Raw genomic sequence first — 18,327 nt, forward strand, 5'->3', positions numbered from 1 at the left:
CGTCACGAGTGAGGGCTGCCATGCCCTCACCTGGATCTAGGCGAGGCGGTGGCCCTTGCCCACCACGAGTGAGGGCTGCCACGCCCTCGCCTAGATCCGGGTGAGGGCTACCACACCTGCTCATCACGAGCGAGGGCGCAGGCCCTTGTCGGCCAACGGATGAGGGTTTCGGCCCTCGCCTGTGGCCAATGAGGGCGCGGCGGCCCTCGCCAGTGGCCGGCGAGGCGAGGGCCCCCGGCTCCGACCAGCCTGTGGCCGGCGAGCGACCTCCACGGCCAAGGGGGTAAGGAGAAAAGAAAAAAAAAGAGAAAAAGGAAAAAATAATTTAAAAATCTGAAATATATATATATATATATAATTATAAAATTTATCCACGTGACGCCACATAAGACCGCTGGCGGCCACCCTGGCAATTTCCGGCTTAAATTAATTAAATGGACTAAATTGGTACTAATGTAAAAAGGTTTAGGACTAAAATGGTTTAATTAAAAAGTTTAGAACTGAAATGATACCAATGCAAAAGTTTAGGACTATTTTGGTACTTTTCCCTGCAAGCAATCACTATGGGAAAAAATGAGTAGATAATACCTCTTATTTTAAATCTCATAAACATTTATTTTTAAAAAAATTGTCCAAGTTTTCCTTGTCCCATATCCCCCAACAACATTACAATATCTAGTGTCCCGAAGTAAGAGCTTCTACTGGTAATATACGCCTAAAAATAATATAGTGTCAAATGCACACAACCAAATTTCCTTAACAAATAGACTCAACATCATCATAATAATTTACTCGTGCTTTGAAGGGCATGCCTATAATACTAAATTTTAATAATCAGGATTTTATTGACCTGGGACACGATGTAAAAATAAAAAAATAAAAAATCTTATGATGTATTCTATAACTTTGTAGAATGGCATCATACTTTATCATATACGTGACAAAGAAAACTCTATAATGTTGAGTTTTCTAAACACAAAATATATATACAAGTGATTTTTTTAGTGTATAATGAGGAAAGCCAAATTTGAAAGTTAAAAAAAGAAGAAGAAGAAGGAAAATTAAAAATTATATATATTTTTACTCAAATCGAATTGTAAGAAAACACTATCGTTGTAATATAAAGGATTTCTAAACTAATCCTGATATTGATTTAATAACCTCGTATAAATTTACTATTCCGGCCATAAACTAGCAATAAATTACTAAAATTGCTTTACTTCTCAAACTAAGTGAACTTATTTACTCGGTTTATTTTCTTCCACTAGATTAAATCAGATTACTTGAAGAAAATCAATTTCACTTTAGCTAGCAATGGTATGTTCATCAAAAACATGTATATTTGGGGTGGGGTGGGATTATTCCAGTTGCTCTAATCGTTTTAGCAAGAGGAAACGAGGTAAAATCAAGAAATAATTCACAAATCAGTATTAATAAACGAAGAAAGAAGCAGACATTCATCACATGCAATGTGGAGTCAGCAACAATCAGTGCTCAATCACGCCCTTAATGAAACAGTCAAGAGTAAACAGATCCAACGGCTGTTCCTGCACACGAGAAACGGCAAACTCCTCCAGCTCGTTTTCCGTTATTTTCCCTCCACAGAAACATAAACCCCACCAGGGTCGATCCCCAGCCAAAGGACACATATGCCCCTAGGCTTACCTGTTAAATTCTCTCCCAGTGCACAATTGCACCCATGAATTATTGATTAGGTGCATGATATCTCTCTAATTCAACCAAAGAATGACGTCACCTCCACAATGCAACCAAATCCAAAGGATGGGGTCTTGGCCTTAGATAAACAGTTCATATTTAAACCTATTTGATCTATGAACCTCATCTTTTCTTTTTCTCAATTATACAGAAATCAAGATTTCTTATATGCCTGTAAGGGCAACCCCTTTGCCTTTTCGTATCTTCTTTAGTAAATTAAAATTTGCTTATATATAAGACATAATTAGATCACATGAGTGATTTAAGACGATGTGTGGTATGAGTGAGGTCAGGAAGCTACATAAAAATTATTGTGACGGACACAATCCTCTTTAATTCTTATCTGATCATATGGCCCTCTTCAATTCTGATTACAACATTTTCTAAGTCTATTTTGTTTTTGGGAAAACATTTTGGGCGAGCACGTGCAATGCTACCATTAGGAAGACATCATATGTGACTTCATTGGATCTAAAGAGTATGGCTACATATTCCAAAGCTGACATATTTATTGTGTAACTTAACAAAGAAAAAGAGAAGAATTTCTACTCGAAGCAATGACTCAAACTTGTCGAGGCACGTTTTATACACCTAGATCAATTCGTTCTTCTAAAGTGGAAAATACATATAAAAAAAAAAAAAACACGTCACTTTGAATCAATAACCACTTACTTGCCTCTATTTTTATAAATACCATTTATATATGTCGAAGCAAAACCTCAAATTGAAAAAGCCAAATCACTCTTTTCTTACAAATTTACTTTAGTATATATAGCTCTGATTTGGGGGGTTTGGTTTTTAATTTATTTTAAGCATTTTGGGTAGGTGTGAAAAATTTGGGATTCGGGGTTTGGGCAATTTTTCTAAAGAAAATGACAACTTAGTAAATAAAGATATGTGGACAATTGATGTGAAGCGGCAGAGCCTCTAGATGTGAAGCAACCCTAGTCGGCCTATTCAATTGATCTCACCAACCGTCGTGCATAGATTCGATTCCACTATAACAACGGCTTCCTCTCTCTCCACTCCTCCACCGCCAAAGGTGTTTTCCCTCTCTCTCTCTCTCTCTCTCTACTGATCTCCTCTGCCATTCATGTCCTACTCAATTCCATCGGCAATTTCAGTTACCTTCGATTGGCGTCGGACGTGATTCGGTTTGATTGGCTAGTCCATGTCGAAACTGCAGTGGCAATCGATTCCCTGAATCTAGCGGGCTCGATCAGACTAGATAGCGACAGCTTGACTCCACTTAGGATTTCGATTGTTTCTGTTTCTGTGGTTTCGGTCGTTGTGCTTCCCGTGATTGAGCGTGTTCTGAGTGGACTAGGCCATCGAAGAATGATGAAGTTGTTTGTTCCGGCGAGACACTGACGTTCAGTGCTTATTTGGTTGACGTTGGAGAGCCTGAAGGAGGGCAAAAGCCTCTTAATGATACTTATTTTCACGGCCGAGCAAAGAAAGTTCCTAAGCGAACAACTTCACTTCCCAGAAACAAGTTAGTGAACGTATCTGATTGTGCCAGTATTGTTTGTTCTTCATGCTGGTGTCTCTATTGGTTTGAAATTTGACATCTCATTCTTGTACATTCGCAATGTTGTGATCGTCTACTGGTGTTATTGTATAATCCACTTCGCATACGTTTCAAGAAATGAGAAGACCAAAGTAGACAAGAATAAACAGCAGACAATCAGCCTCAGCCCATCGCAGAAAATTATTAGAGGTTGGCGATGGAATCCTACATAATCTAACTCTATCTTAATTGCATGTAAATGCTGGTTACAACAACTTAGAATGCGTTTTCTTTTGTTTTTTGATTTCCAGAATTCAAAAAGAACGAAGTGAACAGGTACGGCATACTGCAGGCGAGTCTGAACTCGAGGACATCAAGCATGACGGGTGAGTTTGGACTTTTGCTGACTCATTTATGCCCATGCCAGGCCGTGTCTTTCTCTTGATGTATCTCCTGGATTGTGAATCCGTTCTTGATTTTCTTTGGGATACAGTTTCTGCACATCTTTGTATTACATACAGAGTCTTTTCAAGATCAATAAAGATTCTCTCAACTCTGATGCTTTGTATATCAAGTCTTCTCAATCAAGGTGGTTTCATATATTTTCGTGGCTTCTCTTGAAAATCATTGGAACTTTTTAGCATATATCCAAACTTCCCTCAGAAAAATGTTCTCAATGTTCTCTATGCAGTTACATTCGAGAGTGTTATTGTTGTCTCAGCACTGCAGTTGACATGATATTCCTTTTGATGTAGATTGATATGCCTTGTATGCAACTCAATTAACTCAAAAGTCGAAGAAATATCATGATGGCTTCTTACGTTGTACGAGCAGTGGATCTATGACTAGGCAGGTCGAGCTCTACAGTCTTCATCTCCTTCTGATGTTTACCCTTAGATAATACCAGCTATCTTGTTGCTGAATTAAATTTCAGCTCTTCCTTCCTTTATTAGTAGGTTTTCCTCTTCATGACGTATACCTTTCTCAGCAGATTAGTGAAAAAAATTTGTCAGGATAAATATGGTTCAGATGATTGAAACCTTATTTGGGTCTTTTACCAGGTTTTCTTGTATGATATGAGCTGGAAACATTTAGATGGCAGGTTCCTGAGCAAAGCTGAAGAAGTAAACCCTGGGGAGATGATGGAATTTCCTCGTCATTTGGTAGAAGTTGGCCACAGTGAAGCAAACCATGAATCTTTAAGGGATCTAAATGCATGTGGAAACCGTTTCAATTCTCTTCACAAATTAAATATGCAAAAGCAGCAGCATAATGTTACTAATGTTAAATCTGCTTCTAAAGGTACCCGGAGTACAGTTTAATTTGATCCATTTCCTGGTGTTCTATAAAGTGGTTATTTTTCCTGTTTAGTCTTTATATGAAGGTAATTTGCCTTACCTCCTAGCCTAAAGTCTTGAACTTCCAATAGATTGTTAACATTTTCTCCTCATTGGTTATATCCCATCAACCCTATCATTCAGCTGCTCTGCAATTGATGTAATTGGGTGATACTCCATACTCACCGAAATGATATTGAAAACACATCGTGATTCGGAGCTTTAAGGATGCAAGTCCAAGGGATGTTCATGAGATGTGGGATGATTTCCAAAGGGCCTTGAACTTGCAAATGCCATAAATCAATTCGTTGTATTTATTTGAATTTAATACTTTCTTCATTGACGAGATAAAGAGAGTCAACAATTGAAAATCATCATTGCTATCCATTTTATCTCTTTCTTTTCTGTTGAGGAGCATGATTCCCTTCTCTTCATGTTTTGCATGATCTACAGATAAAAGCTTCACTGAAAATACAAAAATATTTATTGAGTTTTCAGCTTTATGCTTCACAGAAGGTCTGAGTGTGTCCATTCATTCGGAAAATCCATAATTCACCTTAACCGGTTACGTTCTTGAGATTTTCCTAGCTCTAGCACTGTGCTCTAGGTACTTAAGAATGACTCATAAGTACGAGAACTTCATGCAAAAGAGGAGGGCAATGAACCGAGTTACATGGATTCCTCAGGATATTCCTTTATGCCAATATTTTCTTATGAAGTTTTCATTACTTAGCCAGTTATTCATTCTACTTGCTGATAGATTTTCTAATGAAGTTTTCATTAACCAGCCGACTATGATCTTGATATTGCTGTGCATTTACTGCCTCCTTTTAGCTTGAGGTTATGGAAATAACGAATTCAATAACAGATTCATTATTTTTCTTCAATCGTTTCTGACACACAATGTGAATGTTCTTTTGCGGGTGGTGTCCTTCCTTTATTTTTGTGTTAGTTTAACTGAGCATCTCCTACTTGGAGATTGACCCTGTCATGTAGAATGGCAGGTTTTGTACACCAAGTAACTCAAAAGGCCAAGAAATGCAAAGATGGTTTTTTGCAGCTTGAAGTTCGCGGATCCCTAGGGAGGCAAGTCATTCCGAAGCACTTTTAAGGATGGTTTCATCCTTAAGACACTGTTCTTTAAATTAAACTGGGCTGGCTACTTTGTTTGTTGGTCCAACATGAATCACTTCATTTGTTTTTCCAATAATGGTTCATTATTTGACCCAAGCATCACACAATTCAAGTGCATTTCACTACCCAAAAAGTTATAAGGCCCTACGCACCCCTTCTTTATAGGTCCAGCTATAACTTTTCTGATGCCCCTTGGAGGTCCCACTGTATGATGCTAGCAGGAAACTCTTGGCAAATAAATTTCTTAGGAAAGATGAAGTGCTGGGAACTGGAAAATCACTGGTATTCAATTCTCACTAAGTTGTTATTGGGGAACATGCAGTAGAAGAAAAAGTGCTGCTGGGTTTGAACGATTATGTGTTAATTGTGGGGTGAGTGCCCCTTAAATCGCTTGGTACGGTTGGGAGCCAACTTCTCTCTATTTCCCTAAAATAAGACTCGAATGAATTCGTTTAGTCCATGTACAGCTTTTGATATTAGTGGTTCAATCGGTCCTTGACCGATTCAGAAATCAGTCACCAATTGAGCTAAATTTTTCCTTCAGGAGAAAAAAGAAATTATAGAGCTGACCGCATTAATTATTGGAGTTGTCTAAGCTAAGCATATTGTACATATTGTTAGCTCATGATGTAACTACACACTTTAACTTATTTTCCGAGTTCTTTGAGTTCTCCTCTAATTGACCAAAGATCCCGCAGCCAAACATAATCATATATTGGTTTTTATTCATTCAAGATCATCTTAATGCGGTTTTTGAGTCACGAATGCAAACAAAAATTGGAAATTTCCTAATGGAGGGCCAAGTGCTGCAGCTCGTTAAATTAGATCTTTACTGAGATACTAATCTCGAGTGTTGAACTAATAATTTGGTACTTCAGATATTGGTTGGGGATAATATAGTTGGCCACGGCTCTCAAATCCCGCAAACTGTCTTTTTCCCCTTAAGCCAGCTCTGGCCGACATACTAGGCTTGTCATGACACCACTATACATAATCTAGTGTAGGGAAGAGATCTTAGTAAAGACATAAACTTAGTTCAATCTCTATCTATGCTCATTCATATATTGTTCTGGGAAAGAGGTGCCCGAAATGCTTGTCATTAGCATGAGATTGTGGCTCTATCGGCAAACGCACTGGTGGTCCTAAAACCAAACATATCCTATGCACCAACAATCAAGAGTATGCAGAAGCCCGCAGCCGGAGAACCAACTACTTCAACCCACTGAACTCAAAAGTTAATTGAGCTGGACACAAGCAACCCTAGTTGGCCTATGCAATTGATATCAGCAATTGTGCAAAGATTCAATTCTACTATAACGATGGGTTAAACCTAATTGTATCTTGGTCTATTCATAGGGTTTGATTAAGAGCGATGTGCACACTCCAAGTTGTCCATCTCCATATGACAACACTGATTTCAATATCCGCTTCTTCCAAGCAAGCAAGACAAGGATAATATCCTACTGACCAAATACAAAATTGTGTTAAAAAAAATGACATGGATATGAGTACTAACATGATCGCTGAGATAAATTCCATCATAATGATCAAATAAAGTTACAGACATTAAAAAGAATATCAAGTCTCTCGAAATGGGCAAAAGGTGGGATGCCATTAGCAAAATATAACCAATCTCTGAAGTCTGCAAATACCAGTGCAAACCACCGTGCACGGCAGAAGGTCCTAAACAATCCACTCCAACTCTCTTGCCTAACTCAAAGTCTGATTGGTAAGCCGCATGGATGGAATTTCCTTCAAAGGTGCACATTCCTTTGCCTTCTGGAAATATGCATACCCACTCTTAATCTCCCACTTGGGATGTTCCTGCATTCCAACGGAGATAGAAATGTTCAAGCTCCACATTGCAGCTTTTTACATGGATATGAATCTACTGTTTACTATCTACATCAGCACTTTTACAAGCACGAGGTTTTAGTACTGAACCCACCAGCCAAGTTTGACCCCACCAGAGTGACAGCAAGGGCCAAATGACAAGTAGATGTGACAAGTGTAAGTTTTATATCTGTCTATGATCCCAGAATAGGATAAATTATCATAATCATTGAAAAGGATATAAACTAGTAACACAAGTCTCATGAGACACCGTCTGCCTAGCTCAAAACACGATTATAGGCCCCTTCCATGAAAGATTGCTCCAACTCAACGGCATTTGATGCAAGGATTCTCTAGGGTGGCATATGAAAGCAATTCAAGTTCGGTATGGAACTCAGCTATTCCATTCCGCAAAAGGAGTCTCAACAGGCTGAGATCTAAAATAGGGTACTCTTGAGGAGATGGTGGAATACGGCCACTGCTCAACCAGAAGAATTCTCAAGTAAGTTTACATAAAAATGATGAGTGCAAAATGTTCAATAAAGCAATAAGGATGAGAACTCTTTCTCATAATCTAGCAATTCAGGCCTCGTGCCCATGAGTATGAACAAACAATTTTAAGCAACGCCAGGTCAAAAGTTACCCTGCATTTGTATAATAAGGCTTCAGTTGAAAAAAATCTTGCTCAAAGGCATCTTGATCTTCCATCTTCACACTTATAATAACAGCATCTTTAGGAAGTCAGGTGATTTGAGGCTTCCATATTCAATTCAGCAACTGAATGACATTTAATCTTTCTCACCAAAACCAACTCTAACTTATGTCGTGCATCTTCTATATAAGTCTCAAGCATTCGCCGTGGTCCACTGTGCATGCAAATCCAATGAAAGTGCGGTTTTGCAAAAGATCCTGTGAACCCAATGAAAAGTGAGGTGGCAAAGTCTTTGCACTTGTCAGCTTTTTATTAGTATCATCATCTTGAAGATCAAGTAAGACTACATTGTAAAGATGGAAACAAAACATGCATTGTGGAGCAGAAGGGCCTACTGAAAAGAAACAAGAAAAGCCAACGATAATTTAAAAAAAAAAAAAAAAAAAAAACAAGGAGGAATAAACAAGAAAATAAGTATTAAGAAATTGAAAACATTTGGGTGATTGGGAATTCCTTAAATGTTCAGTATTCCATCATTATAAGATATGATGAGATCCATCAATGATGGTCACATCCTAACAGCAAGGAGTTAATTCATCATAACGCCAGGATTCAAAAGAGGCGGACCATTGTTGCATACCCACCCATTAAATTCTTCCTCTTGCTCTTTCCCGATCCGTTAGAAGTATCAATTAAGCAAACTAAGGATGACTTTCATTTTCTTTCGCAGCAGGAGGAACATCATTTATCAGAGAGGGGCAACAGCATTTAGCAACGACTTTGCCATGCAAAGGCTACATCATGGATCACTCAAGACTCTATGAAATTGCAAACCACAAATTCATTGACTCTGCTCAGTCTTGAGAGTGTTATGCAGCAAATGTAGAAAGCAAAATCACATGTTCACAGAGCTCAATCCGGAGTCTAGGAAAAAATAAGGGGAAAAGAAATTTCTTATATGATTGTCCTATGCCGTCTCTTCGGAATACCATCAATCAGGAGCAAGCACAAGCCCACAGCCAGTGGCTATTTCAACCTACTGCACTAAAAATTGAACTAGACACAAGCAAACCTAGTTGGCTTTCCTATGTCAATGCTTTGCAACTCTTTGACCAATGGAGACAATTGATGTCACCACATGTGCATATATTCGATTCTACTATGACAGATTAAACCTTATTGTATCAAGGCCTTTTCATAGGGTTAGACTGATTAAGAACGACGTATACATTCGACAAGTTGTCCATCTCCATGTGACTAGACTGATTTCAGTTTCTGGTTCTTCCAAGCAGGTAAACCAAGGAAAATATACTACTGATCAAATACAAAATTGTATTCAACAAGGAAATGGATATGATTACTAAAAATAAGTATCAAATTTCTCAAAAAGAGCAAAAGGGATGAGATGCCATCAGCATAAAATAACCAATCTTCAAAGTGTGCAAATACCAGTGCAAACCACCACGCACTGCCACAAGTCCTAAACAATCTGCTCCAGCTCTCTTGTGTGACCCAATGTCTGATTGATAAGCTGCAGGGAAGGAATTTCCTTTGAAGATGCAGATTCCTTGGCCTTTTGAAAATATACAAACCCGCTTTTAATCTGCCACTGGGGATGCTCCTGCAATCCAACAGGTGACATACGCAATTGTTCAGTCTCCACAATACAGCTTTTATGTGGATAAATTCTTTCACACACACTCCGAAACAACTTTTTCAAGCACAAGGTTTCCATACCGAGCACACCTTGCCAAGTTCGAACTTAGCACAGTGATAGCAACGGCCAAATGACACATAGATGTTGTAAGCATAAGTTTAACATCAGTCCTTGATTCCAGAAGAAGATAAACAATCATAATAGTTGAAGAGGACATAGATTAGCAACTCAATAGAACAGATTTTATGAGACCCTTTGAAGATCTGAACTAATACAGGAGCGGATATTATCTTTTTGACTAAATTAGTCAATTGAGAACAGAATTCCAGGTAGAGAAAGCCAAAATCCTCTCATAATATTTACCTCCTTAATATATGCTGCAAGTGCTTGGTCGCAGGAGAAGAGCAACGTTTGCCGTGCATCACCAATTTGACAAATAATCATATGCTTTCTCGCTACATCCAGCAATTTCATCACTGTCGTTCAAAGGGAAAGACTAATGTGAGCACACATGAAAGAAATCAATTGCACAAGCCGAAAGCAACACGCCCATTTCAGAATAATGTACCCCAGTTCCTACTCCAAATTCGCATTTCGTCAAACACCTGACCAGCACTATGGAAATGATCGGATCTCATCTCCTCTCCAAGGCAGCAGCTTCCACAATGACTGTCTTCCAACGCCACGACAAGCGACGACTCTTATTTCTTCAGATGCCTCCCCCATCCATCGTCTTTTACAGAAGCAACGAATTCGCTCCTCCTCCTCCTCCTCCTCCTCGCGGCGCTCGCGAGAACTTTGCAGTCTTCCATGAGCAAAGTCGGTGGGTTCTCTCGACAGCGACTGTGAAACAGCAGATTCCACCCCCAAGTCCTCAGGGATGAGAGGGAAAACGAAACGAATGACGATTTATGAATGATGAAAAGACGACGACATGGAAAATAATTTATCAAGGAATGCCATAATACTCTCTATTTTTCACTCATAACATATGAGATTAGATATTTATTCTGGGGGGCCCACCCCCTAACAACCCGCAAGCTCACGGGGCCCTCCCTCCTCTCTCGCCGGACAGCTAGGGCCACCCTTGGCCACCCACACCAATATCCCTCTCTCACATGCCTATCTTATCGATTTCCTTCCATATTTTGTTCCCTCCGTCATATGTAGAGACCTGTGAAGGTACCACCCTCAATTTGGGACAATCGTAGATCCCTAATTGAGAAAGATGAGGCACGGCTCCTTCAGCGGCCCTCCACTCCTCCAAATTATGTAATGTATAAAAAATTAAATGTTTGAGTTGAGGAAAGCCTTTTGCAGAGCAAACCATTTCCTTTCCCAAGGAAGCGGAAAATCCCAGCATGAGAACAACCAAGTGAGGCAATTTCTCCAATATTGGCATCGGATCTTCTTTGAGTCCACAACCTAGTAAGACCAGTTTCCTCATTTGCTGGGGTAGACTCTTATGTTCTGGTAACTTCTCTATTTTTCCCATAATGAACAACTTACAGGAATGAGAATAGTTTGACATTTTACTCAATTTCCCTTCGGTCCATAAAAAATCAAAAATTTTGAAATAAAAGGATGTGGATTGAAGATATTTTAACTTGAATTCAGCAAGTTGCAAAAATATCTCCTGCTCGATAGGATCATACAGGTCAAATATAGTCAGTTTTTGCAGATTGGTAAACTTGCCTAAATCGTTCACATCACATTTTTTCAAATCAAAGTTTCTCAATGTCCGTAAATTCTTTAAAGTGCCCAACTGTAACTTCTTCCCACCCCAATGGAATTTCTCCTTGATAGCAAATTGGAGAGGAAGACGAAGATACCTCAATCTTCTCATCTTCCACAGCACATTTGGCACGGAAACCTCATATCCATTCAAAAGTAGGTCCAAGAATTCCATACATACAAGGTTCCCCATAGATTGTGGCAAGCCGCCAACCTCACTATATTTTAAACTTAAGAATCTTAAATGGACTAGATCTCCCATTGATTCAGGTAAGTTTCTCCCTAGGATAAGCTTATCTAGTTTCAAAACTCTAAGAAACTTACAATGGTTGAAATTAGGATGAAATGGCTTCGAGTTCCTTCCGAATGATCCAATGAACATGAGAGTTCGAAGGTGGACTAAAGTCCCTCCTATTGTTTTTAAGCTCGGAATCATGTTTCCATTGAGAGAAAGTCTTCGTGTTTTGCAACTTGACTCAACATTTTTTGCCATTGAAGCAGAACAATTCTCCGTCTTATTGTCTTGTTGAATGTTAAGAATGCTTAGAAAACTCTCTTGCAAAGCCTTGGAGATGCATAAGTCTCGCATCAAGTCATGGAGGTGGCAGCTTTTGATCTTTCCACTTGATTTGAATTGCACTTGAACCATTCCCCTATTAACCAACTCCGTTAAATATTGCTCTGCTACATCTTCCACTGAAATTTCTCTCTCTTTGTCATATGCATTCAGCGACACAAAGCCTTCAGCAATCCACATGTGAAGAACTTCAATTGCTGGGATTTCTTCATCCTCTGGAAAGTTACCCAAAAAGAGGAAGCATGGCTTTAGATGCCATGGTAAATCTTCATAGCTCAAGGCTAACAATTTTGATACATCACTCTTATCGCTAAAATGCAAATTGATCTTTTCGTGAACCGTCTTCCACTTGTTGATAGCCAAGTAATACTCCGGGTTCTCACAAGACAAAGAAAGAAGTCCACCAAGCACAGTGATAGCCAACGGCAATCCCGCACACTTCTCAAGGAGTTCATATGCTAAGTTCTTCATGTCTTCAGTGATTACTACACAATATCAGGCAACAAATTGCAACTTAGCAATAGGAAGATGCAACTGTAATAAAATGATTACTTCAGGGACAAATATATGCTTTTAGATGTATAAGTAAGACGCTATAGTTCTTTATAATTTGTGGTTCATTTATGCTTTTGTAAGGGGAAAATAGGGACCACAACAAAGCTCTTGTATATGCCTCCATCTACGCCTTGGAAAAATCAAGAAGTTTAAATTAACAAATGGAATGTGTTGTCTTTGTTATCCATGGCTTGAATTAACATATGAAAGCAACACAGGGACATCACGAGTGTGATCTCCCATAACTTGAAGGTGCTACTAATCTCCTGCACAAATTCTAATGAAATCTTCGTTTACTGCATAACGATTCACGATTTTCCTTATCAATCCCTACTTTTATGGTTAAGCCAACTATTCACAAATGCAAAAAGGTGGACTTGAGATGAAGCCTATGGAAGAAGTAACATAGCTAGGCTTCACATTATTTCATAAATCTGATCAAAATTGTTTATTATGTTGGCCTTATAAAAGCCTCTTCGATATTTAACCTCTAGTGAGGAAAGGAGGAACAAAGTTTTGGATCTTGGTTTAGTGCTATGATTGTTAGCTATTGAGAAACAAAAGGGGCATTTGATTCCCCAAATATTGAAATTATGGTGCCTAATACTCAATATTTCGATCATTTGAATTCTATCGTAACTATATATTTATAAATTGCTTAAGTTTCCGAAGGACAAACTAAGCAATGAAATACCCGGTATTTGTCCCTCTATCTCTGACTGTTTTGCGATCTCTTCTACAGCTTGGCCCGCAACAATATCTTGACCAACTCCGGGTCCATCAGAAGAAATTTCAACAACTAATCCTGCCATGATAATCGAAGCACCATAAATCAGAATCAAATGGGCAATATAATCCTTTGAAGCCACTATATGTTAGGTTAATAACTTTAGAGAAGTCTTACCTTTTGTTTTAGGGAACGTCTTCTTCTTTAGCAGATCCCAGCTCTCCTCATGTGATAAGCACTGAGGTTCATGGGGAAAACAATGAGGATCGATATGCTGCGCTACTTCTTTATTGCGGGTTGTTATCAATAGCTTGCTTCTCGTGTCCTTGATTGGGAATGCGGCTCGAAGACTGTCCCATGCCTGTTTGGTCCAAATATCGTCAAGAACCACAATACATCTCTTCTGTTTTTGGGTCATGTATAGAGTTTCAAACAATTCGTCATCTCTCATCATCTTAACCCCTTCTCTTTTATCAGGGTTCAACTTAACAAGAATTCCCTCCAAGATATCCCTCATGTGGTAATCTTGAGATATGCAAACCCAAGCAAAACCATCGAAATGGTTATTCACTTTGTCATGAGCAAAGACTTTCTTCGCGAGCGTGGTCTTACCCAAACCACCCATTCCACAAATGGAAATAACTCTGTGTTGTTCTCCATCCTTCAACAGCTCGTTCACCAACACCTTGATACTATCTTCCCTTCCAACAAAATCCTCCTCCTCGAAATGTGCATAAGTCAGTTTCGGCATCAAAGCTCTCGCGCATTTGCGCTCGCCCTCATTCAGAGGTTGTATGCCATATTCCTGCATCCTCCTTCCAATATCGGAGATTCTGGATTTTAAGCCCTCGATCTCTGTCCCCACCTTATGAACCTGCACGCACGAGCACTTGACCATGAAGCAAGCATACGCTTTGATGATGTTTTGTCCCTCCTTCAGCGAGGCTTTGAGGATGTATCTCTCAATGACATCCTCGGCATCATAGGCAAAGTCTCGGAGTTGTGCGACACATTCTCCAACAGCTTCGTTGTGCTCTCGTCTCGCATCCGCATCCCTCAGCAAGCCCTTAATCAGCTTCAACTCCCTCTGCAGGTCCTCGACCTTGCCCTCCACTCCCTCAAGAATTTGGCCTCGTCGATGAGCAGGTTTCCTATTGTCTCCACCGCGAACGAAACAACAGACTCGGCCATTGGTATTCACTACTTGATAATGATCAGTGGAGCTTATGGCAAAGATTTTGCAGGTGCTCAATTGCTAGCTGCCCTTGGTCTTGAGTCAAGAGTTAAAATAGGCCGTTCAAAACGAAACTGCCGTTTCATCCGCCCTGCGACATCGGGAGCGAAATTTTTTTTTTTGGTTTCACATGGGCTAATAGCAATAGTTCAGCATCATAACTTTTTTAAAATTGATTTCACATGGTTTCACATGGGCTGAGAGCAATAGTTCAGCATCATATATATATATTTAAAAAAAAAAATTGATTTCACATTGTTTCACATGGGCCGATAGCAATAGTTCAGCATCATAATTTTTTTAAAATTGATTTCACACGGTTTCACGTGGGCCGATGGCAATAGTTCAGCTTCGTAATTTTTTTTTAATTGATTTCACATGGTTTCACATGGGCCGAGAGCAAGAGTTCAGCATCATGTACAATGTATATTCTGGATTGGTTTCCCATGGGCTAACAGCAAGAGTTCAGCATCATAATTTTTTTTTTTAAATTGATTTCACATGGGCTGACAGCAAGAGTTTAGCTTCCAGATTAGTTTCCCATGGGCTGATCGCGGTAGTTCACCATCACATTTTTTGTTTTATGTGCCATCAAAAGGAATCAAATTTTCACATGGTTTCACATGGGCTGATACCAAGAGTTCAGCATCATATATAATGTATATTCCGGATTGGTTTCCCATGGGCTAACAGCGAGAGTTCAACATCATAATGTTTTTTAAATTGATTTCACATGGGCTGACAGCAAGAGTTTAGCTTCCAGATTAGTTTCCCATGGGCTGATCGCGGTAGTTCACCATCATATTTTTTGTTTTATGTCCCATCAAAAGGAATCAAATTTTCGTTTAATGTGCTGTCAAAAGGAACATGTTTTCGTTCAGTGTGCCCTCAAAAGATGGGTTTCGCATGGACTTATGCTTCTTTTTCCTTTTTTTTGGTCAGACATGGACTTATGCTAATAGCAACTTTTTTTTTTCTTGTGGTGGGAAAACAAACCAACACAGATGTGTTATCCTGGTCCGTACCATCCCATGGACGCACCCACAAACCGGCTCGTAATGTTAATTAAATCAACTCCTCAAAATAAGGGTAAGTTGTGATGATCGTATAATTTGAAAACTCTATGTACTCACTTCTCTCATAACGACTGATCATGAAAATAAAGAAAGTTTTGAGAAAAAGAAAAACCTCCTTGCTTGAAGATTTAGCAAAAGGCTTAACACATTTTGTAGTTAGTTGATAGTTAGATGTTTTGATTCGAGATTGTAAGTGTGGTTTCTACGATATCGTTTTTAAAATTTATAATCCAAAAGCTTAAAAGTAATAAGTTATATGGAGGAGGACCACACGTTTATAATCACAGCTTTATAAGAGAAACAATTTTGAATATTTTAACATGCGATTGCAAAATGCTATGCACTCCTTTATACTAATGGATGATATGTGTAATTTGTATTATCTATTCTCGTAAAATCCAAAAAAGAAAAAAAAATAGTGATAGGTTGTATTAAATTATGTCTCGAGTTTTGAAATTCACAAAATGCGTTTCATTGACTCTCAAGTTGCACAAAAGACGAAATAAATAAATAAATATATATATATATATTCAACAAAGTTTTCTGCTTCGTTACAGAGGAGGCCGAATAAGCCGAAGCTTCGTAGGGCCCAAACACACGCGATTTCACGCTTCTGCACGTTGAAGAGGAAGGTGGGGGCCCAAGGTCAAAAGTTTGACCTTGGGCACACACCTACGTATAATAATATGAAGATTTCCTTTGGTGTGAAGCTTGCTGAATAAAGGAGCAGTGGGCCCAGGTCAAACTTTGACCTGGGCACACGTATAAAACTGAAGTGTTTTGCGCAGGGTTTCTCTTCTTTTTCGGTGTGTTGCTGCTGCACCGTATGAGAGAAAAGGAGAAGCCGCATGTCTTCAAGCTAAAGTGCGATCAAGAAAAGGATTTCTTTTTCAGCGTTTGTTTTGAGTTGTGTGATAATTTTATGCTGTGAGTTTATCTCCAAGTGAGTTGTTTATTTATAAATACTTTGGGTTTGGGATTAAATTGGGGTTTGGGAAACACCAAAAGAGTGTTTGAGTGACTTGAGTGTGTAATCTCCTTGTATCGCTTGATCTATAGTGAAATTCGCTACTGCTCTCCCTGTGGACGTAGGTCTTTACGACTGAACCACGTAAATCTGGTGTCCGATTTATTTTCTTCTTATATCTATATTTTGTTCGATCACTTGTCCCTATCGCAACAAGTGGTATCAAAGCTTGTGCTTGGATAAGTTGAAGAGAATCGATGGCGACACAAGCAGAAGTAAAAGTGAGAATCAACAGATTTGATGGGAAGGATTTTAGTTTCTGGAAGATGCAGATTGAAGATTATATTTATCGATGAATCTGCACTTACCTTTATCTGAGGAGAAACAAGAGACGATGAAGCAAGCTGATTGGGATTTGCTTGATAGACGAGCTATGGGTGTTATTCGGTCGATGTTGGCTCGTAACGTTGCGTTTAACATCCTAAAGGAGAAACCCTTTGCAATCAACAAGGTGTATTTGATGCAACGTCTATTTAATTTGAAGATGAGTGAATGTGTGTCGTTGCAGATCATATCAATGAATTCAATGTGATTGTTAGTCAATTGAGTTCAGTTGAGATTGACTTTGAAGATGAGGTACGTGCTTTGATTCTATTATCCTCATTGCCTAATAGTTGGAATATCATTGTTACCATTTCGTTAGTAATTCCTCTTGATCAACAAGTTTGATGTTTGATGGGGTTCGAGATTTAATTCTGAGCGAGGACATTCGTAGAAGAGAATTTGGCGAATTTGTATCTATTGCTTTAGTAGGTGAAAATAGAGGAAGATCTGTAACACGTGTGGGTAATGGTAGTACTAATATGAACAAATGCAGTCAATCTAGGACTGGTAATGTTGTCTGTTGGAGTTATGGCAAGAGGGAGCATCTTAGAAGGGATTGCCTTAAGTTGAAGGATAAGAAGGATAAGGGAATTATGGTTGATTCTGCAGATAATGTTGTAGCTGTAACAGATAATGCCGATTATGTCTTGTCTGTCACTAATAATGCATCGCTTGATGGATGGGTTATGGATTCTGGTTGTTCTTTTCATGTCACATCAAATAGAAACTTGTTTATCACTTATCAGTGCACGGGTAGTGATAAAGTCCAGTTAGGGAACAACGTTAAGTGCGATGTTGTGAGTGTTGGTGATGTTAAAATCAGAATGCATGATGGTATTGTGAGGACATTGATTGGAGTGAGGCATGTTCCGTAATTGAAAAAGAACTTAATTTCCTCGGTGCCCTAGATTCACTAGTTGCGTATTTTTTCAAAATGTGGAGTTCTGAAGGTTGTTCGAGGTGCCCTAGTGATAATGAAAGGAATCAAGTATGATGGCCTCGTATAAACTTCAAGGTGAGACAATGACAAGTTTCGCTCCGAGACGCTGGATGCATCCGCTCGAGAGTCTATTGACTGCTCGAGGAAGACCTAGGTGTTTGTGCTAATGCACAAGTTTGATGCTGGTGTCAGGATCACTCGATTGAAAGCTTTGATCGAGACGGAGACTGGTAAGTCGATCAAGCATGTGCGGATTGACAATAGCATGGAGTTTTGCTCGGAGTTGGCAAATAA

General features: G+C 39.1%; 2 long non-coding RNA genes across 2 annotated transcripts; one reads left to right on the top strand and one right to left on the bottom strand.

Annotated features, from left to right (window-relative positions):
- The first annotated feature begins 3,600 nt into the window (after positions 1-3,600).
- LOC104443891 lies at positions 3,601-4,597 on the top strand. The gene is made up of 2 exons (XR_005548734.1): positions 3,601-4,079; positions 4,288-4,597. It is a non-coding gene; the product is annotated as an uncharacterized LOC104443891 (long non-coding RNA).
- Positions 4,598-7,202: 2,605 nt separating this feature from the next.
- On the bottom strand, positions 7,203-10,801 carry LOC108959861. The gene is made up of 3 exons (XR_005548056.1): positions 10,408-10,801; positions 10,203-10,315; positions 7,203-9,803 (listed from the first exon to the last, which is right to left on the bottom strand). It is a non-coding gene; the product is annotated as an uncharacterized LOC108959861 (long non-coding RNA).
- Positions 10,802-18,327: the final 7,526 nt, after the last annotated feature.

This window comes from Eucalyptus grandis, chromosome 2 (assembly GCF_016545825.1).
Source record: "Eucalyptus grandis isolate ANBG69807.140 chromosome 2, ASM1654582v1, whole genome shotgun sequence".
NCBI classification, from domain to species: Eukaryota; Viridiplantae; Streptophyta; class Magnoliopsida; order Myrtales; family Myrtaceae; genus Eucalyptus; species Eucalyptus grandis.